General features: G+C 34.8%; 1 long non-coding RNA gene across 2 annotated transcripts; it reads left to right on the top strand.

Moving 5' to 3' along the window:
• The first annotated feature begins 601 nt into the window (after positions 1–601).
• On the top strand, positions 602–22116 carry LOC131383622 (uncharacterized). 2 transcript variants are annotated; one of them, XR_009213783.1, is made up of 3 exons: positions 602–745; positions 12861–13013; positions 21986–22116. It is a non-coding gene; the product is annotated as an uncharacterized LOC131383622 (long non-coding RNA). The 2 variants fall into 2 exon arrangements; XR_009213784.1 differs by lacking the exon at positions 21986–22116 and adding an exon at positions 15073–15133.
• Positions 22117–22502: the final 386 nt, after the last annotated feature.

Raw genomic sequence — 22502 nt, 5'->3', positions numbered from 1 at the left:
GTATTATTATTGTCAAGTATTTCAGTTTTAATGTTCTTTTTCTCTTACGTCTCAAACTACGAGTTCTTATTTTTGTACAGAGTAAATTTTATTTTACATTTACCAAACTTCATATCAACTCTTACTGACATTTCTTCTTGCATTTTAAATTTTCCAGCTGGGACCATATTCTCTCTTCTGAGGTATATTATTTAGATATTTCCTAATTGAGGATCTGTTATGGTAAACATTTAGTTTGTTCAGCTCTGAAAATGATTGATTTTTTCCTAAATTTCAGTATAGTAATGCAACTGCCTGAGGGGTTCTTCCTGCCTTGTAATAAGGAGAGTTTAGTAGATACGAGGCCTGCAACACCACATGGGATATGGAGTTTACTCAACTCATCTCCTCTGAAGCTCATAGGTTAGGGGTTTTTCAAAGGCAGTTTTGGGGGAAGAGGTGGGGGTAACTAGGTAACAGGCGCTTGCTGCTGATTGGTTGGGGTGGAGATGACATCATAAACAGTCAAAGCTGCCCTTTTGCAGGCTGAATGGCTTCTGGGTGGGGCCACAGGAGCAGGGTTGATGATGCAGGTGAGCCATGGGTGTCAGACATGCAAGAACCCTAGAAAAATATCTCAAAAGGCCAATCTACAATAGTGGTATTTGCAGGAGTAATTGGGGACGTTGCCGTAGTAAGACTCAGGCTCTTCTTCTCCTCATCATCATGGCCTGCCATTAATTTTACAAAAGCAGATGAGTTTTGGGTAGGGCCTATTATCATTTAAATGATAGCTTCAATGTCTTCCAAAATGAGCTTAGAATAATCATTAATTATTAACATAATAATAATTATCATTGTAGAATATATTAATTGTATTAACCAATATTACATTTTACTATATTAATATATTACAATGTATAACTTTTAGTATAATTATTCCTTTGAGTAAGTATAAGTATTCATATAATTAATTATTAATATAATTAACAATTATAACTATATGGTCTCAATTATTTCTGGCCCCAACGCCCAGAAATAATTAAGGGAAAGGCACGATGGGCTGTGAGTTAGCTTAGCTTACTGTTAGAATTTTTCTTACTGATAATGTTTACAAAGGTGGTTTCAATTATTTAACTGAATATTAAGTTCTAAGTTAAGTTTTCTTTTTTCTCAGCCTTTAAAAAAAGGTCATTCTGCTACATTCTGGTTTCCCTTGTTAGTATTGAGAAATTATTCCCCCATTCTAATTAACTTTTGTTTTTAGATGTCTCATTTTATTTCTTTTTTCTTTAAAGATCATCTCTTTGGTGTTCTTCAGAATCATGAAGAGCAATTTCTTTTTTAGCTATCTGGTTTGAATTTCTCAGGCTTCTTAAATCTGAGGAGTCATGTTTTTCGTCATGTCTGGAATATTCTCATTTTCATTTTGACTGTAGCTTCTCTTCCATTTTTTTTCCCCCTTTTATCCTGAAACAGAAGTTAGACATATGTTGGACCTCCTCAGTCTGTGCTTCATGTACCTTCTTTTTGTATTTTTTATCTCATTGTTTCTCTGTGTCAGCCTGGGTGGTTTTATCTATTTGTTATTAACCTCACTAGTCCTTTCCCAAGGTATCTGAATTAAACCTGCAATACATTATGTCATGGAGATTTTAATTTCAATGATTATATATGACAATTTTTACAAATTATATCTGATTAACTTATATATATTATTCTTTTTGGTGTTCCTACTTTTTGGTAAGCAAATAAAGCTTATTATATATCATTTAACTGTCATTCAATACTGCAGTATCTTTGTGGGTATAACTTTACTCTTTTTTTCTGCTTACTCTTTTTTTTTTGTACATTGTTTCTGTAATTTTGGGTGATGAGCTCTAACTATGGGATTGCCTCATCCAGACAATACTTGCTTTTACTACTGTTAAATTCTGGTAATACTTTTGAGTTCGTATCTTTTGGCTGAGTGTTTTAGATCTCATAGTTTCAGTCTTTCATTTGGATGTAGCTCTTTTTTTCAAACTGTATGTGTGTAATCATCTTCCACATCTTCCAAAGTAAGCTTACTATTCTGATTTCAATTTCTTTAGTTTGGGTGGAAGTTTTCTTAACTTATTACAATTAGTTATATATCTGAAAAGTTATTTTTTGTATTGTATCCAAAATTTAAAAGTGTTTTGTTAAAAATTTGTTTTGTTAGTATCTATTCTGTTGTTTTATTTTTTCATTATTTCAATGAAACTATGTTAAGTACTAACTATGTACCAGGCATTCTGATAGGTATAGGGAGTTGGGATAAAGAAATAAATTATTACTGAATGACATAATATATGCTTTACTGAAATCTGAATAAGAATTTATGGACACACACGAGATGTTGAATCAAAAAACAATTATTGGCTGGGTGTGGTGGCTGATGCCTGTAATCCCAGCACTTTGGGAGGCTGAGGCAGGCAGATCACTCAAGGTCAGAAGTTTGAGACCAGCCTGGCCAACATGGTGAAACCCCTGTCTCTAATAAAAATACAAAAATTAGACAGACATGGTGGCACACGCCTGTAACCCCTGCTACTTGGGAGGCTGAGGCAGCAGAATCATTTGAATCTGGGGAGCAGAGGTGGTTGCAGTGAGCCGAGATCACGTCACTGCACTCCAGCCTGGGTGACAAAGAGAGACTCCATCTCAGAAACAAAAACAAACAAAATTATTATCCACTTCTAGGAAAATAATTTTTTTTTTAAAATGTGTATGTATATATGTATATGTATATATGTATACATACACGTGTATGTATATATGTATATGTATATATGTATACATACACGTGTATGTATATATGTATATGTATATATGTATACATACACGTGTATGTATATATAGAGAGAGCATATTTACTTTGGAAAATGTACTTTTATCATTTGCTTTGGAAATGATAAGACAGGCATTCTTTCAAATATGTGATCAGGATATCAGGATGAATTTTGTAAGTGAAGATAAAAGGGAGTATATTTCAGTTGAATAAATGGTAGAAACAATGTCACTGAAATTTAAAAATATATATATTGCCATGAATTACAAATATTTAATTGTTCTAATTGGCTAGTGAATTGATTATGTAAAAGAGAGAAGTAAAAAAATAATATTGAAAAAGCAGATTCATGAGAAGGAAAGCTAACACTAGAACTAAGAAATTTGAATTTTATTTTATTGGTGAGAGTAAGTGAAGCGAGTGGGTAGTGGTATTTGACGTTATTTGAGAAAGAAATTACATGAGGAATGCTCTTCTAAATTTGGAAAGAATTTTTACAAAATGAAAGGTGAGTAGAGATATGATGTGGGCAAAATAGTTCCTCAATCATATCATTCTAAAAGTATCTTATAACTGCAGGATTATTACTGTATGAAAATAATTGATTCAGTCAGGATATTTTAGGAAAACAGAAGCCTTTCTAGCTGTTACATGCTGGAAGAATTAAATACAGGGGAATAGATACTAATAAACCTGCTGGAATAGTTGGAAAAGTGAAGACCGTGGAAAAACATGATTACAGTTCTGAAAATCAGATAATACAATAATCACAAAGAGCCTCTACCAATTATTGCAGCAACCTGTAGAATTGAAGGGGATTATTCATGAAAAGAAATCAGAATATCTCTTGTGAAACTGCAGGAAGTCATCTGCCACAGGCTCTCTGCCTGTGTGTTATTTTCAGGGCAAAATGGCTTTTCATTCTCTCTGCCTTCCAAATATCATTCAAGTGCCATTTACTGGTGAATCTCAAACGGAACCCTGATAGCAAGGGAGCCTGAGAAATGTAAACTCTTGGTTTCCTGCCTCTGAGATACATTAGGGACATGGGAGGGAACAAAAAAGATGTTGAGAGGCCAACAGAAAATTCAGCATACACTTACAAATTTACTACATAGCTCTCAATATTTTGCTCAGTACGCAAAGCAGTAAAAATATGTACTGGAAAATGCCTGGAGTGTTTACTGACAATTTTAATCACTTTAATGCAGAAACAACTAATCAGAAGGTTTAGAAAAATAATTCCTATCTGAAAGCACTTACTTTTAAAAATCTGAAAAGTACCAGTGAAGATTAAGAATGGGAAACAAGTTTTTTGATTTGTCTGTTTTTTCTTCAATGTGTGAGCTTTTGTCACAGTTTGAACACCGTATTACAGGATATGAAAAGAAAGCATTCTGGAACTGATGCTCTGTTAGATCACTCTAAGTAATAATTCAGTTTTATCAAGGTGGGAACTATTCCACCATGTTAAGTAAAATATGTAGGAAATATAGGATTCCACAAATCTACCAAGGAATATATATTCACTAACACACCAAAATACACACAGCTCTCTCCTAAACTGGCATTCAAATAGATAAGGCATCTGGATATCAATGTAAGTACTTTCCAAAAAGCAAAATTGTTACATATTTGCTTTTCATAGCCAAGCTCATACCGGTCTTTTAAATCCACTTTCTATCCATTTTCTTTTAGTTTGACCTGTTACCAGCAGTCTCCTTTAAGGGTAAAAAACCTAAGAATCATAAATACATGAGGCCTCGAGAGAAAATGTAGTTTACCTGGTTAATTCATGATTTTGACCAACCATGCTTTGTAACAGACACTAAAAGAAATATATATTTCAATTATATTCTTTAAATTGTATACACAACTCTATTTTCATGCTAAATAATGTATGACTTTCATTTTATAATATTATATCCAACTTTAACATTGTAAATAAGACTCGTTAAGTAATAGTTTCAGTTGATTGTTAACTGTACATCTGGAAATGTTAAAATCAGAATTTTGTTTCCTTTTTATCATATTTTAAAAATATCTGCTTAACTTTGTTATATGGCTGGATTATAAAAGCAAATTGATATCTCATACCTAAATCATAACCTTTTTGGTTCATCTCTCCATGTTAGTTGATTTTTTTATATAGGGAAAATGAGATGCAAAATAGTTGAAAGAAAAAAGAAAAATAAATAATAAATCAGTAATAGTAAGCCTGAGTCCCTAAGACCATATTTCTATATCATTGCTTGATCTCTCTCTCTATTTCAATAATTTCCATAATTTCAAGTAAGTGCAAAATGATAATATTCATTTCATTATTTGTCTGGGTACATGACCCCAATTTATAACAGCATCCAAATTTACAATCCATAGCACTTTTTTTTAAGAGATGCAAACCAAACATTTCTCTTTATAGGTCAGTGTAAGTAATCCTTTCATGCAAAGGGAGCTTTGCAGGTCCTTAAAGAAACCCCTTAAAGAGGTTCAGGGGTATTACAGTGCAGCTTTCTTCAAAAACTAAATTTGCATTGGAACTGTTTACCTGAAAATAGTTTTTAAAATGTCTTATGCAGCCCCAGAGACTTTTGAATATACTTAGTAAATGAGGTAAATACTGGTTAGAATGTTTTAACTAAATAAATACCTGAGAGTTACTCTTTACCTGTTGGCAAGATGCCACAACTCCAGTATCTGAGTGAAAAATAAAGCCGAATTTTCCATCAACCCCAACAATACCTTGGTCTTCTCAGAGACTTCATTAAAATGAATGTTCTTAAAATTTAAACATTGCAGCTCTCACCTCTAAGGTTTGCAGAAATGATTCTTTATTTATGAGAGACCAAAAAAGGTTATACAACACCAGTCATCCTGTCACAAGGGTTTTTGAAGTTTAGTTATATTTTTATGCTCCTGTTTCTGTTCTTAAAAATACAAAGTTTTCAGCAGCATGTAAAGAATATTGCCAAGTGTATTTCATAGAATTATTTTCTTCTAAAAAGGATATTGCCCTCATTATATCTGCTTTCTTTCATAAGAGAAACAAATTATATATTTTAAGAGCACATTTAAATTTGAGAAACGAGAAAAAAATAAAGATTCACCTAGATATTTAAAAGTTCCAATGTTCCAGTGTTTTACCTTTCACAGGTGGTTTAGTGATAGGAAAAGGCATTCCTTTTATTAATATGTGTGTGTGTGTAAAAGAAAAACTAAAAACTATATTAAATATAATTCCCAGAAGGCGTGGATCTCATATTCATCTTTATCAACACAACTTAGGGAGCATAAGGGAAAGAAATAAATAATTTCATTAAATGCAGGCAGAAATTAACCTACCTGATAACTCTAGTTGGCTAAAAGTCTTCTTTAAGCTGTTGAAATTGTCAAAGGCAGGCCACAGTCCGTATTGACTGTAACTACAAGTTAGCCATCTTAGCTGAAGTCCTGGGGAATTCTAGTTTACTTTATAGAAGTATGATACTGTGGTATTTTTTTGGACTTGCTCTTACATAAATGACAGATGTTTTGCCAAGTTGTTATCAGTACCTGCAAGAACCTCTAGAGGAATAGGCAAAAGTTAATATCTATTGAAAATCATTCCCATTCACTCTTCTAAGTAAATAGAAAAAAACAGGTTCATTGCTTGCCTAGGTACAAAGCCTACAAACAGCATTTGAAAGCCAGAGGCAAAAGGTCCAAGCCTTCTCCTCTGTACTCTTTTCAAAAACTTTACATTTCATTTTCTTGAAAGTCGAAAACAACTCCAAAAATTCAGTTTTTTAAAAATTACTGACTTTGTTTCCTTTCATCCAATGAGTCCAAGAAAAGAGAAAGCAATATCATAATCACTTACCTCTTACTTTCATTTGAGCCTAGTGCCAGGAAGCATTTAATAAGACTTTTCAAAAGATGATACAGTAGCAAATTGAAATAAAGACAAAACAAAATGAAATAAAGATTAAGGCATCAAAAACCACTTTTAAAACAAACATAAAATCCAGGTCTTAAAAATTTTTAGAAAAGGATTCAAATGTTATATCAAAAAGGGTAGTTATATCCTTGCAGCTGACATAGAACTATGGCCAGATCTTAAAGACACATTTCATTTTTGCATAATTTCTTTTCACATTGGGTATATCAACATGCAACTGTAAGGTAATACATTTTAGGTACATGAGATTCATGCTTTCCATACTACTTTTGTCTTATCTTACTAGATTCAGTTCTACATATCAGCAGTATTGGTAATTATATGTGTTGGCTGATTGAGTCTCTAAGAATTCCAAATCTCTAAAAATCTTTCTGTCTAACAGGAAGCCGTTTGGGTTACTGATGACTTGGATCATTAGCCATAAACTCAAGAGCCTACAGTAGTCAGTGAGAGAATTATAATCGATTAGAGTGTATTTTCTGTGCCGGTTATCAATCTATTGCCTCTCAGCTTTAAATCCATATCATGCTTTGCCCTGCTTTGGATTCTGAAGCTGGTCCCTCTTAACATTTTTCCTTTGCCAACTGGCACCTGGGTAAACTTTATCATGGGAAGCAATGGTGGGACACTGCAGGAAGAAGAGTCATCTCTTGCAGGTTCCAGTGTCTATTTCTTTCCTTCTTGCTTCTGCAATGTGTGGCAGCCAGCAGTAGGCAGGACACATGGTGGCACTCATCCTCCACAAAGTTTTTTATGGTATCCCAGTGGGTGACTTCCCAGTGAGTCTTGCTGGCCGTCCAGCAGGCAGGTTTCTGTGTCCAGTCTTGCAGTCTTCCCTTCTTCCTTACCCAGTATGTCATAGCCAGACCCTCTCCACTGAGGAATCTAGCCCTGGGTTTGAGGGTGATTGTACTCTCTTCCAAATGTGTTTCTTCCCTAGGTACTTTGCCTTAGCCCTTAACTGCTTCCTATGGATAGGATCTATGAATCCTTCAAGGATCTCTTTACCCTGTGGCAATTAATCCCTTGTTACTAGCTAATAATTTTTATGTTAAATTTTCCCTGTACAAATTACTGGTGTGGTTTCTCTCTCCTGACTCGACCCTGAATGATTTATTCCTATCAGTTCTGGCTATTACATGGTGGAATACGTGTTTTTAAATCTTCATATTTTTCAAATAATCTGGAGGGGTTTTTTTTGATAAAAACTTTAAATTTCATATATGCCATTTGACTTAAAATTTAGAAATCATTATGCAAACAAACATTCTATAAATTTTATGGTTTTCTAGTCCTGCTACAGATAAATGGGGAGGCAGATAGGTGAATGTAGAGTCACTAAGCAGGCAAGTTTGTAGCAAAAGTGAAATTCGAACACATCAGTGCAGTGAGCCATTGAGGCAGAGAGATTGGAAAGGTGAGGTTAGGGTCAGGCTTTTAAAAGATTGTTTTGGGCGAAAGTTAAGAGAGAAAGAAGATATTTCTCAAGCAAACAAAAAAAATTGCAGCCACTTCAAATGTTGTCAGGAAGAAGTTCCACATAATGCATGTACACACATACACACACACACACACACACACACACACTCAGTTAAAACATATAGAGAATTAAAGTTAAGTCATTTGAGGCTAGAATCCCTCATGGAAATGGAAATGATTTCCTATTTCAATTTAACGTGAAAAGAATCTTGAGCTTGCCTAGTTTTTAAAGGGTAAATTGGCACTTTTTTTGCAGCTAAGAATTTTAAAAGATTAGAAAGGTCTAGAAGAGAAAAAAAGTGCAAGCAATTTTAAAAGTATATATATTATTTTTGAAATATCTCAAATAAATGTGATGTGATTTTGTCACTTTATTGTGATCTAATTGTATATTCAGGAATGCAAGCCAGTTGCAAGGGTTGGTTCTATTTTTAGAACTCTCTTCTTTCACATTAAAAACGGAGAACGAAAGGGATAGCCAGGTGAATAGTGTCTGCTAATCTAGGTACTGTCCACTCAACCTTAGCATAATGGTTAAAGAAGGCTAAATATTTGAACAGTTTAGCATACAGAAGCATAGGGTCAGCACATCTTTATTTTTCATCTAGGTAGCTGGGCAGAAAATTAGTCAATTGAACTCCATCTGTCTCTATCTTTTCTCATTAGTTTTTGGAGGAAACATAACATTTTTGCAATATATATGCTTTTTTGTTTTTTTTCAGAGTATATGAATTATCCTAATGAAAAGGTATGATGAAAAATACTGAATGTCATGTCAGGAGGTTGATGTATTTTCTCCTAATTCTAGATAGGTATTGACATCTCCCATACATAATATAAAAATGCTGTTAAGAACAGTGCTATTTTTCATCATATAATATGAACAGCACCAACAGTAATTCATAAAACAATTAAAATGTTGGATAATAAACATATAACTGTGACTTACTAACTTATATGTATGAGGCATATAACCATGAAAAAGACAAAGTACCTGCATTCAAAGAGCTCTATTTTTACTAGCGTGGACGAACACATAACTGACCAGTTTTCTTCCTAGATTATGGTAGGTATTATAAGATAGTAATAAGCAAACTGCTAGGCACCTGGGTAACAAGCTTGATTAATTCTTCCCAAGGTTGATTAACAAAAGAGATTAACTGTGCTATGATAAATGACTAGGTTATCCCGATGCATACAAGATAGCAATGGTTACCCACTCAAAGAAAATTGCCTGAGAAAAAATATAGAATGTTTGGAGGTAGCCAATGATGTAGTTGGGCTAGAACATAAGGTAGTGGGGGAAAATAACCGGTAGGGCAAAAAGTGAAAGGATTGATGCCCTGCTAAGGAGTTTAGATTTCATTGTCTGTGAAATGGTATTGCCAGAAATGTTTTCCAGCTTCAGAGTGGTTATATATTCATATTTGTGTTTTAAAAGAATAAGCCTAGCAATGTAAAGAGCATATTTGGGGACAGAATGCATGAGCTCCCGGGAGCTTAGGGAATGGGCTCATGGAATAACTGAGAGCATTTGATGATGACAACCGGAATCACAGAAGAAGTGTGGAGGATGAAGCATAGGACAAATTCCAAAGACATTTCAAAGATAAACTTGAGAGGACTTGGTTGACTGGATTTAAAGGGTTAGGAGAGGTCGGAGTCAAAGATGATTGAAGTTTTCTAGCCTGTGTGACTGGGAGGAGATTGGCCCCATTACTGGAGCAAGGGAACACAGAGGAGCAGCAACTTTAGGGCGGGGGTGGACAGATAATGAGTCTAATTTGAAACATCTTAGGTTTTGAGTGTCTGTGGGCCAGGCATGCTTCGTATTTTCTAAAAATAAAAGGGCTTTTGGGGCAATCATCTAAAATAATTGTAATATTAAAATATAATTTATAAATGTCACCCTGATGTAAAAATATTTAGCAATGCACATCATTAGCTCACACCATGCTATTTCGAGAGGCCTATGCATACACATTAGGTCTAAGGTGTAAAAGTCTTTCCATTAGAGAATGTGGCCCAGACAATTACATTTGATTTGACCTACCTCCTTGTGCATTTTGGAGACATGGATTAAAGAAATAAAATATTTTTTCTCTTATTTTACTAACAAATATTTTGGATAACTCGTATATACAGATAATTGGATTTTTTTAAAGTAAAATTAGACAATAAAGTATTGAGTAGAGAATTGGGTGGCTTTAACTAATGAAAATAGAATGAACTATATGTTCCTTTTAGTAAAGACTAGTCTTTTAAAATGTCTAAAATCAAACAACAGTGCTCAGTAATTTCTTCCATTAAATTACTATATTAAACCTTCTAATTATGACTGCTAAATATTTGAATTGGATTGTAGAACAGAACAAATAATAGGATTAATACTAAATTCTAAATCTATTTTATATAGTACTATTGAATTTGATTAAATCAATGGTAATTTGGCAATTAGTAGAAGGGCATATAAGATGTTACTATGCAAACAGTCTGTAAGGCATACTAGCAAGCTATTAAAACTTTGGGAAACAGCAGGTACTGGTTGTTAGTCTCTTAAAGTCTGTTTCCTCACATTTTCTTACCTCTAGCCAACCCCAAAACTCTTTAGAATACTCACCCAATTTTATAAAAATATTAACAACTCATCCGTCTAATTGATCAGTACTTTCAACTCTATTGGAACTTTTTGATTCAAATAGAATGCTGGAGGAGCAGCATGCACTAGCGTTGCAGTTACATGCACTCTGTTTTTAATATTTATAATTTCTCAGTTTTACTCAGTATTAATGGGCTTACACTCCTGCTTTTAGAATTGTCTTACCCCAGGTGATTGTTTTGCTCATAGCTCATCTCAGAGTATACAGCTTACTCCATCACAATTTTCACACATATTTTTGATGACAAACATCAATGCATATTTCTTGTGTATCATCACAGTTCATGAAGATTTCACTTATTTTTCTAATTTGATACCTTCAATGGCTCCAAAAGATGATCTGAGAAGTATTATTTGAACACATTTACAGAAGAGGAAATAGTATCAATGATTTGTTTAAGTTCACATCACTAACAAATGATGGAAATCACACTAGAATCCCGAATTTCTTTATTCAAAATATATGTCACAGACTTAGAATGGCCAAAATGCCAGTACTAGAAAAAACATTCCCACTGGAGATTTCTTTGTCTTTGATGTTGTAATGTTAAAGAACATTCTCTCTCTCTCTCTCTCTGTCTCATTAAACGTAAGATGAGAATGATTCCTAGTCTAATAGTTAAAAGATGCACACTAAAGTAATATATTAATAATATTCTTTTTCTACAAATAAGCACAACTTACTGTTCAGATTGTCTTGTTTACATTCAATCTTTAATCACCAAAGAGTCTTAAAATTTTAAACAAGCGTTTTCTATCAGTATAGAAAATGTGGCCAGATACCAGCAATCCCACACAGGAGCAGACGGAAATAACTATTCCAGATCCATGCTCTAGAAGGTATACAAAGGTATCACATCACAAGGAGCAGGACCTTGGAAAATGCAAGGAAACGGAGGCTCCTCAGGACAATCCAATCCATCTCCATTTTGAGTGCAGTACGGTCCTAGGAATTTAAGTGGGCAGAATTATCTCTTCTTTCTGTTCTGTTTTCCTATGTGCTCTCCCTTTCATTGAGAAACTAATGAGGGGAAAAAATAACCCAGAAGAAACATTCTGCCTTATCAACAGAGTTCAGTGCAAATAGTCAAAGCATACTGGATATAATAATATCGCAGCTTAATTAAAAGGCTTTTAAAGCAAACCTTAAAATTATCCACATCAAGTAGTGACATCGGCTCTGGTCAGAGCCAGTGCTCTTAGAAAGCTTTTATCCAGAAAGAGATTCATTTCTGTAAAATGAACAGAGTGGTTGTTATTGCTCTTTCTTTGTTGGCAGGTTGAGAATCTCCACTAGGTAAAAATGTGTAAGACCCTCAGTGTACCACCTCTAGGGCAGTTACTATAGAATCTCAGAGGTCTTTCTTTATCTGTCTTTATATTTTTTGTTTGTTAATAGAACAGTGAAAACATACATGAGGCCATATAGCATTTATTTCTAATCCGTACTCAAATCCTAACTTCTCTCCTTTCTAGTTGTAAATTTTGAGCTACTTGTTTAACTTCCTTCAGTTTCAGTTTATTCATCTCTGAAATGGCAAAAGTATATCTAGCTCACAGGCATGTGGTGATTATTCCATGAGACTATTAAAGTACTTACCAGTTTAGAGTAATTTAGGTGTTGTTATTATTATCATTTGTCTTACTAATACCAATTTCATTGTTATTCTGTGATCCTGTGATGTTTTGGAGATCCAGCATACAGCCTTAAAGGTGAGTCTTCACTTAGATTGCAGCTAAGGAACATTGCCATTGGCTGGTTATGACTGTATGCTGGCACATGTCCCCATAATTCTACCTCAAGTCCCAGAGGGTGCTAACTGTGAAACAAATTCCCAACAGATCAACAAGAGTTCTTTACTTTTTAAATTCACTGGTACAATGGGCTCCATGAAAAGGCAGTGACTTGCACTTTGATTCTTTATTTCTTAAGTCAGCTAAAAAATTCTAGGTTGTGCAAAGACTGAAAAGATACCTATTTATATTTATTTCAGTATTATCTCCACCACCCCCAAGCCATCAAGTGAAGGCAGAGAGGCAAGTTGTCTGCAAATCAATATGATATATAAAGGAGTGGTCCTTCAGTCTTTGCTGTGTCCTGGACAGCACATTTCCTGCTCTTTGAGGCCAGTCCAGCCAAGGGAGAGGTAGAAAAAAATGCTGTGATTGACATAAGACTACACAGTGGGCTGTCTCTGAATCCTGACAAGTTGAATCACTGCTGGAAAAAGGGCACGTATTGAATTTACAGAGCTCTGTAATTAGTTGCAAAGCTAAATTTGCAGCACTAGCAAGCATATCTCAACTCTTACCTGATCCTTATATCGCTGTAGTTGAGATTGAGTAAGCTGGCCCTCATGTTGGCACATTACAGAAGGGGAAATATTCTAAGAAACAATATTAGCAGAAAAAAATGTAGATTTTAAAATAATAAGTAGCTCAACATTTTTCTGATCAAATTTATAAAAATAACTATACACACATATGCCCCCTTTCCCACCTTTTCTTCCTTCATTTGTTCTTCTTTCTTTCATTTAAAGATAGAGAGAAGACAGTAAAAGTCATTTCATTGGATCCAGTGGGATTTGGTGGGGAACTGAATTCCCATTGGGATTCGGTGGGGAACTGAATTCTCGGTAGGATTTGATGGGGAACTGAATTCCCATTCCATGGGATTTGGTGGAGAATTGAATTCAGGCTCTGGGTTGAGGACTGGCTGAGCACAGCGCAGGCTGCCTTTCAGCCCCACCACCCTCACTGGCAAGCAATTGCTGAGCAAGGCTTAACTTACACAATTGTACATGGAGGCCCTGACAATAGGAAAGAATTACTGGGGATGAGAACTGCAGTTACTAGAGAAGAGCAGAATTAACATGACTAATACAATTGGGAAAGTATTAAAGGCTGACTAGATGCTTCTTCATGTGGTTCTACTGAATAATCTTTCTGTCAGTTTAGCCAAGAATAAGAGCACAATGGGCAATTATCAAGTTTCATAGCAGGTCTCAGGTGGGGGTGGGTGGGATTAAGTGTAAAAAGATATTATGCAATATGAGGAAGCTATGCAACGGGGACCAGTGAACAGTGTCTGGTGGTCAAGAGCCACCATAGTAATGGGACTGCAGATCTCCTCCAGATTCTTCAGATTATACACATTGGTATAAACATGTCAGTCTTTTCTAAAATGCATGTTGTTGGCAGCTAAGAGAAATGAGAAAACAGGTGATTCATCAAAAGACTTGTCTAACTATAACATAATTCAATTAAAGAAGTAGAGGCTATCATAGTTAAAAAATGTAAATTGTAATTCCTGATCTCTATGGCAATATACTTTAAATAACCCAGAATTTATGTTCTCTTGTGATATTTAAGTTCTGTATACCAGAAGTTTATGATGCAATATAATAGTCTTATAATTAAAAGGCCCATTTTGCTCTTAAAACTTATAAAGCAAATTAGAACTGATATGTGTTAATAAATGAATTCATTTATGCGTATTGTGCTTTGTTCACTGTTGTTTGCCCAGAGCCTGGGACAGTTCCTGACACATATAATGGGCATGGTATAAATATTTTTCAATGAAAGAATGAAATTTAATAAATCAATTTTATGTACCTTAGCCCATTTGATCCTGCAGAACATGTATTAGAAATCCTGCTTGATATGTATGGAAACATAGGCTAGAAAGTTTAGAAAGAAAAGTTCATTTATTGTTGGACAAAATTTCATTAAGTGAAAACTGGATCTCAAACATAAAGACTACTGGATTCCACTCTATGGCCTTCTAACATATACTTACTCTCTCATTTGTAACAGTAGGCTATTACCTTCTAACTTCCTAATTCTCTCTAAACTAAAAGTTGCTTCCTGTGTCATAGATTTTCAGATGTTACTAGTAATGGCCCAGGGCTCCTTTATCACAGATTAAATAACAGAAAACAAATATTTGAGTAGCAGGTTATACATGAAAATATTTAAGTATAGGTTGTTAGCACCCAGAGTTTGGATCTTTTGGACCATATTATATTACCTTCTGAATAATAGGAGGCCTGTGTTTTGGTGATAATAAGTAAAAAGGAAATTTAGTTTTTTAGAACATATCCAGACATGGCTTTGTTAACTGTGGTGTAATGGGTTGATTATTTCAACGCTTCACATCTTCAAGGACTCACACTGTTTTTATTGCTCTCCTCCCTGCCATCCTAGGAGGACTCTCCTCACCCTGCTACAGGCACAGCATTGTTGCAGCATAACCGTGTATTACATTAATGTCACAAAAGTGACCACTGATAGACTGTTCTTTACTGTGTGTCTGTTTCCAAGAATAAAGAAACTTTTCCCTAAAGACCCTAAGCAAACTTCTTTTAATAGCTTTTTGCCATAATTATGTCATATAAATCAATCAATGGCAAGGAGAATGGAATTATCATGATTGACTATCATAAGCAATATTTACTCCCGAGGAACACTAAATGAGACAATATAGGCAGCTTCCTTAGCACCATCCCTTAGCACAAAATGTCAGCTTTCAGTAAATGTGAAGGATTTTCTCCATTAGTCAAGAAATAGGCATATTCTGTGGAATTATGAAGGCAACCACCAAAAGAAATAACTCTGGGCCAGATAAAATACAGTTTCTCCTATAAACTGTGTCTGCATTAAAAGAGGAAGGGGAAGATCATATTTTCTTTTTAATTTGTTTTTAATTATATAGTTGAAATTGCTTTGCTATGTGTACTTATTAATTTTTCTCATGCTTACCCCATTATATTAGTGCATTTCGGTATTAATGTAAATATCAGAACCCATTTATTGAACTTGAATTATTGTATTGCTGAGCCCTCTATGTTTGCCATAGTCAAAGATCCTGCCATCATTTTTGTAATCAACACATTTATTAAGCACCTATGATGGACCAAGCATAAGGAGAGACTCATAACTTGTCAAGGGGCCTCTCATTATCCTGTAGTGCCCAGAAAGCGTAGTTCTCTAATAAACATCTACTAATATTAATGGAGAAAAATGGGAATTTTTAGTTTTATTACAGCGTTACAACCCTACTTTTTAAAAGATTGATGTTTATGAAACAATCTGCTAGAATAAATAATATGGAAGACTCAACTTTTCCTATACATTTGTCAGTTTGGTCTTCTTTTTTATGGCAAGATAAATTATGTGATTTGCTAAAACAATAAAAGAATTAATTTCCACAATTATCTTCTCAATAATAGAAATATTCTTAAAAATTTATTAAACTTATCTTTTCTCTTTATATATGTATAAACAGTCTCAACTTCTTCTATTTTAGTGTAGTGCAATGTTAAACAGCACCAGCTTTGAAATCAGATAGATCTATTTTCACATTCTTATCCTCTTGGTTTTTCCATTTAGTCTGTGCATGACTTTGAATATAGGCAAAATTCTCTAAGCCTCACTCTCCTTATCTATAAAAGGATCCTAATAATCCCTTTCTAAATTGGGTTGCTGTGAGGATGAAATGGGATAATGCAGTAAATAATTTAGTACTGAACTTGACCCATAGTGAGCATCCACTAAATATTAAATGTTATTATTTTTATAGTGAGTAAATGATATCTATTCCTAGTGTCCTAGTGAGTAAATGATACCCCAGGCCGGCACAGTGACTCACGCCTGTAATCCTAGCACTTTGGGAGGCTGAGGCAGGTGGACTGCCTTAGCTCAGGAGCTCAAGACCAGCCTGGCCAACATGGTGAAACCCCATCTCTACTAAAATACAAAAAAATTAGCAGGGCATGGTGGTGCATACCTGTAGTCCCAGATACTCGAGAGGCTGAGACACGAGAATTGCTTGAACTCGGGAAGTGGAGGTTGCAGTGATCAGAGATGGCGCCACTGCACTCCAACCTGGGCAACAGAGTGAAACTCTGTCTCTAAAAAAGAAAACAATAACAACAACAACAGTAACAACAACCCCCCTCCCACACACACACACACACACAAAACCAAATGATACCTAAATTGGCTGTTTTCAGCTGTGTTTTAGGATGTATACACTCACAGGAACAAAGTTTCAATGGAAGCTAATTTTTTGAGGTAGTCCTTAAACACCAAGTGAATTAAAAATCTATTAAAAGGCCACATTGGTACCATATGCCCAGTTCTTGATTTGCTGCCTCATTTGGGGGAAAAGCTGCCCCATTTGGGGGAAAGAAGGAGGAAGATGAAGAATAGGAATTGGAGAAGTATGGTGAAAGGATAAAAGTTTTCTGTTATTAATACTTCCTGGACACATTGTTCATTTTGGAGACTAGTTTGAAATAGGTAAAGCTTTCTTTTTGATTTGATATATATTCCCTTTCCATGAAGCCTCACAGGGTAAGTCTTCAGGTTTGCAGCATTGAGATTCTCTAAAAGAATAAAGATTGTCAGAGTGATTCCATAACAATAGTGGAAACATTAGGGAGTAATAAAATAGTGAAGCAAAAATAGTGTTTGTTTGTTATTTGCTTGTACTTATTTCTAACTTGAGTATTGCTTTTATTTGGTATATTTTAAAATTGGAGACTATCTAAATTTATGAAGTGTGCATAATGTGTATTTGTATGTGTTCTTTTGAAAGTGTATCCAGGCTCTTGTAAAAATGGAAGACTCAAGTCATTTCTACCAATATAGGTTATAATAAAGCTATTTAGAATTTGCTTAAATGGAGAATGTGTACTCAGTTAGGTATTCCGTTATCCTTATAAAAATTTCATGTAGGAGTTTTTCCTCAATTAATCTGCTGGCACACAAGGCAAAAAGGCATATGACTTACAAATTGAATGAAGAGAAGGATCTCATGCAAAATGAGAATAGAAATAGCAAAGCTGCATCATACCCTTTACATATGGGCTAAACACTTTCCTGAAATGTCTGGAAAGCGAATTTCTGCATTATTGAGCCTATTACCTGTCATTCTATTTACTGGACTGAATATCCATTTTGCCAGGGGTGGAAAAAGAGCCATAAAGAAAACTAAATTCCTTGGCTTCACCCAGATCTACTTCTGAATTCCCCTTCCTCTTCTTTCCCAAATGGAGACCCTGGGGGTAATGCTCTTCAAGGAGACTGTAGACTGTTCCCAGGAAAACTTCTGTAAATCTCCAGACTAATTAGGATGGAGATTATTTCTTGTCCTGATCCTGTCTTTTTCTTCCTTACCCTCAACCAGGTCCTTGTCTGTTGTCTTTCCAGAGATGAACACAGGGTCCCTAAAGGGTACCCTCCTTTACTCCAAATATTGCCAGTGGTGAGGAGCTAATAATACTCATTTAGCTGGGATTTATCTAGAATCTTCTCATTTAGGGATAAGAATGGGAGCAAGGCATATTCCCCTAGTGGGCATCTAAGCATATTTCCTCTGTTCCCTGTGAAGACCATTCATTTGGCCCTAGGAAACATTCCACAAATACAGGGTTGGGAGAATGCATGCTTGAAACCATATTCTTGATTTATAAATCCCATAACACAAAATGCTGCACACAGGTCATGAAGCAAAAATCCTACGTGGTCACATAAAATGCTCCGGCTTTATTTATTTAAAGAATTAACCTTTCTCTCATAGGCAGCTGGAATTTCTATCAGTTCCCCCTAACTAAGGTATTTTATATGCAATTGCCACATTGCCCCACTCAAATAAGAGACACTGTCAATTCACTCTGTTGCCTCCAGTTGTTTCTGTCACAAAAATAGGACCCTTGACTGCTTTTGCTTCCTTTTAACAAGTATTTGTTAATTTTGATAATTTGCAGAGTTTAAAGAACAGCAGTTCTGTTTGTGTAAATCACAAGATTTAATTAGAGAAGAGGAATCCAAATGGTGCAAATAAAAATCTGTGCATAATAAAATATTAATTGCCTTTAAAAATACAATAGTGTTCCAGTATTCTATTACACTCTAGCGGAAAGTGCTGCAAGCAACAGAGTGCAGTATCACAGCTCGGCTGTAATCATGGCAGCCATGGAAAACTGTTTGCAACCCTGAAAGGTTGGAGGAGCAACTGCCTTTGTTGCATCGCTGATTAGGATATCTTAGGTGTTTTTTCCCTTGGGGTGTGGGACATCCATCATATTCTCATCGTACTTCTCATCCTTGCACTCTTCTGTACCTTTTCCTAGAAATTTCTAAAATGTGGAATACTGTAAAGAATTTAAGATCTTAGGGTTTCTGGTAGAGGGAAAAAGCAAGTTAAAAGAAAGGAATTTGTTTTGGCCCTACCATTGAGATATTGCATTAGTAATAAGTCCTGTGACCTTGGGTCCACAGCTTCACATAATGAGATCTCTGCCTCTTCACCTGTGGAATATATAAGGGCAAAGTGCTCAAATCAAAAGGGGTCCCTTTGATTTCTAGTCAGTCTAGTATTCTAGTTAGTATTCATTTTCACATTAATCTTTTTTCGGAGAAGTTAAGTCTAGAATAAAAATTGTGATATATTATTTGGTAATACATTGTGCTTTCCAAATATAGAGTTTATGATAAATACATGTAAGATCAGAAGTAATATCTTGTCATTTTGCATTGTGTTCAAAGATATGCTTCACAACTTTGGGAGGTGGGTGGACGCTTGAAGTAAGGAGTTGAAGACAAGTCTGGCCAACATGGCGAAAACCATTTCTGTCAAAAATACAAAAATTAGCCAGGTCTGGTGGCAATTACCTGTAATCCCAGCTACTTGGGAGGCTGAGGCAGGAGAATTGCTTGAACATAGAAGGCAGAAGTTGCAGTGAGCTGAGATTGCCCTGCTATACTCCAGCCTGGGTGACAGAGCGAGAGTCTGTCTCAAAAAACAAAACAAAACAAAAAACCAAAAAGATATGTTTGACATACATTATGCATTTGATTGTATTCAATAGAAATTATCAAGTAATTCTGTATTCGAAGAATTTATAAAGTTTAATGCCAAACAATTATGGTTACTATTGTTATTAGAATTATTGGATTAAATTTTCATAAAAAATAAGCATAAATAAACTTAAGTTAAAAATTAAAATCCATATTAGATCCTTATGTTATAAGTTTATTTTAACTTATAATAATTTAATTTTAGAATAACTCATTCACTCATGTATTCATTTATTTATTCAAAAGACAGATATTAAGTGGCACACTCTTTAAAATTACTATGCTATTAATGAATCTGGGCAAGGAGCAAAAGAGGTGTTGGCACCAAAGTCACAGATCTTTCCATCCAGGGCAGACAGGTATTTCAAGATGTAATTTTACTTAGTTTAACATTAATTTAACATTCAATGAGTACGATAATAAGGAGGCTACAGTGTGCTTTAAGAGTATACATTAAAGGTTTAATATCCTTTAACATCCTAGTTTAAAAATAACTAGTAGCCATTGATTAGTAGCAAACACTAAGTATCCCTTTCTTCTAAAAAATTTTAGCTTTTAATACATACGTTTTCTATATTTTTATTGAAAATATCTAGGAATTTCTACCAAATTTGATTTCTAGAATATACATTGTAGAAATTTTATATCAGTAAGTATCAGTGACAGGATAGTCATTCATAGTGAAGAAAAAATATTTTAACTCTGCTTCCTACTATTGTTAGCATAAATCCTATGGCAAATAAATATTTATACTAACAATTTATTTTCTCAACTATATTTGTTCTTTTATAGCTGTCAAAGAAAATAATATTTGGTGTGAACTAAGCAAATATATCTACCTCCTGTCTCTCTGGAGAATCACTGGAATTAAAGTCTAGAATTAGAAAACAAAATAGTCAAAACAATAAATAGAATATGAGAGGTGTCACTGTTACAAAAATACTTTAATACATTTCTAGAAGACCATAACTGGGTGGGGAAAAGCCTTAGCCTAAAGTACAATATTGATTGCTGTAGGAAAAATTGGGGTTATTCCATCTGAAAGAGCTCCGGAAAATTCCTGTGACTCAGAGGCAACAGATAGGAAAGAGGACAGACCTGTGCGGTAGAGCTACGGTGCACTGGACTGGTCTCTCCCTCCTGCCTACAGAGTGAAGATGGCATTTACCCAGCTATACCATCTGGGGAAGGGTTATGCTTACAGGCTGACCCATAATGACTAGCAATGAATGTTTTCTCATATTGGCATGGTGGTGAGGGCCTGGGGTTACATTTGACCCTGCTCTACCTGCTGTCCTTAAAATGAAGCCAACAAATGCACCCACAGACCCCACCGCACCCTTCCACTCAGAGTGTCCGGGCAGAATTCCACACTCAGGGAAGAAACCAACCAGAAGTAAAAGCAGAGGAAATCATACTAGCTATGTGGCCTGTAGAAACCAAAGATTACTCACATACGAGGACAGCAAGCTGTGTGGAAGAGAGACACCATATAAACAAAGAAAAACAACACCACAAAGGAAACGTAATTCACAGCACCAGGCAGGTTTTAGAAATTTTTATACTTATCTTCTGAGATATTTAATAAGTTATCAGGTTCATAAAACATGAAAAGTACACAATCAAAGGATCAGTCAAAAAACATGAAAAGCTCTTAAGAGACCAAAATATGGAATCTGAAATTAAAATAAACCAACAAAACTAGAAGATAATAATAGCAAAAATTTGTATATACTTACAATATGCCAGATCATGTTTTATGCCCTTTATGTGTGTTACCTTATTTAATTTTCACAACAATGCTGATATAGACACACTATTATCCTTTTTTTATAAATAACAAGCCTAAAGCACACAATTGTTAAATTGTTAAAGGGGCACTTATTACCCAGTAAATAAGTGGCAGTAATGAGATACAAGCCTTAGTATTCTGCCCCCAAAAACCTAGCAGTTAGGAATTAAACTATATTTCCTCCCAAAATACACGAATGATAAAGAAAAAATAAGTTTAATAAGGTTCCAAAGGGAGAAAGACAAAAAATTATCTACACAGTAGTAAAAATCAGAGAGGCATCAGACATTTTGTCAACCACACTTTATGCCAGATCGCAATAAGGCTCTTAAATTATGACATCAAATGATTTTCAATTCAGATTTAATATCAAACCAGGCAGTCGACTACAAGTGAGGACAAAATGAAGGCCTTTTATAGCATTCAAGGACTGAAACACTTGACCTCTTTAATACCTCTTAGGAAGTATCTGGAGTATGTGTGCCATCAAAATGAAGAAGTACAACAAAAAAGAAGGATGCACAAGATAAAAAATAAATCTGGCCAACCATAGGAAAAAAAACAGAGAAAGAGGAAGAGAGAGAGGAAGGGGGAAAGGTGTACATTACTGTATGCTACTGTAGACTTTACAAACACTGTACACTTAGGGTGTTCTAAATTTGTATTTTTTCTTTCTTCAGTAATAGAACTTAGCTTTCTGTAACATTTTTTACTTTATAAACTTTATTAACTTTTTTGACTCATAATATCACAGCTTAAAGCACACATTGTACAGCTATACAAAATATTTTCTTTCTTTATATCCTTATTTTATAAGCTTTTTTTCTGCTTTAAACTTTTTTGTTAAAAACTGAAACACAAATATAATCATTAGCCTAGGACTACACGGGGTCAAGATCATTGATGTCACTGTCTTCCATCTCCACATCTTGTCCCACTGGATGGTCTTCAAGAGCAATAAAGCACATGGAGCTGTCAT

This window comes from Hylobates moloch, unplaced genomic scaffold (assembly GCF_009828535.3).
Source record: "Hylobates moloch isolate HMO894 unplaced genomic scaffold, HMol_V3 SCAFFOLD_5, whole genome shotgun sequence".
Classification (NCBI taxonomy): Eukaryota; Metazoa; Chordata; class Mammalia; order Primates; family Hylobatidae; genus Hylobates; species Hylobates moloch.
The sequence above is the reverse complement of the archived record's forward strand: the minus strand, read 5'-3'. Positions and strand labels throughout refer to the sequence as shown.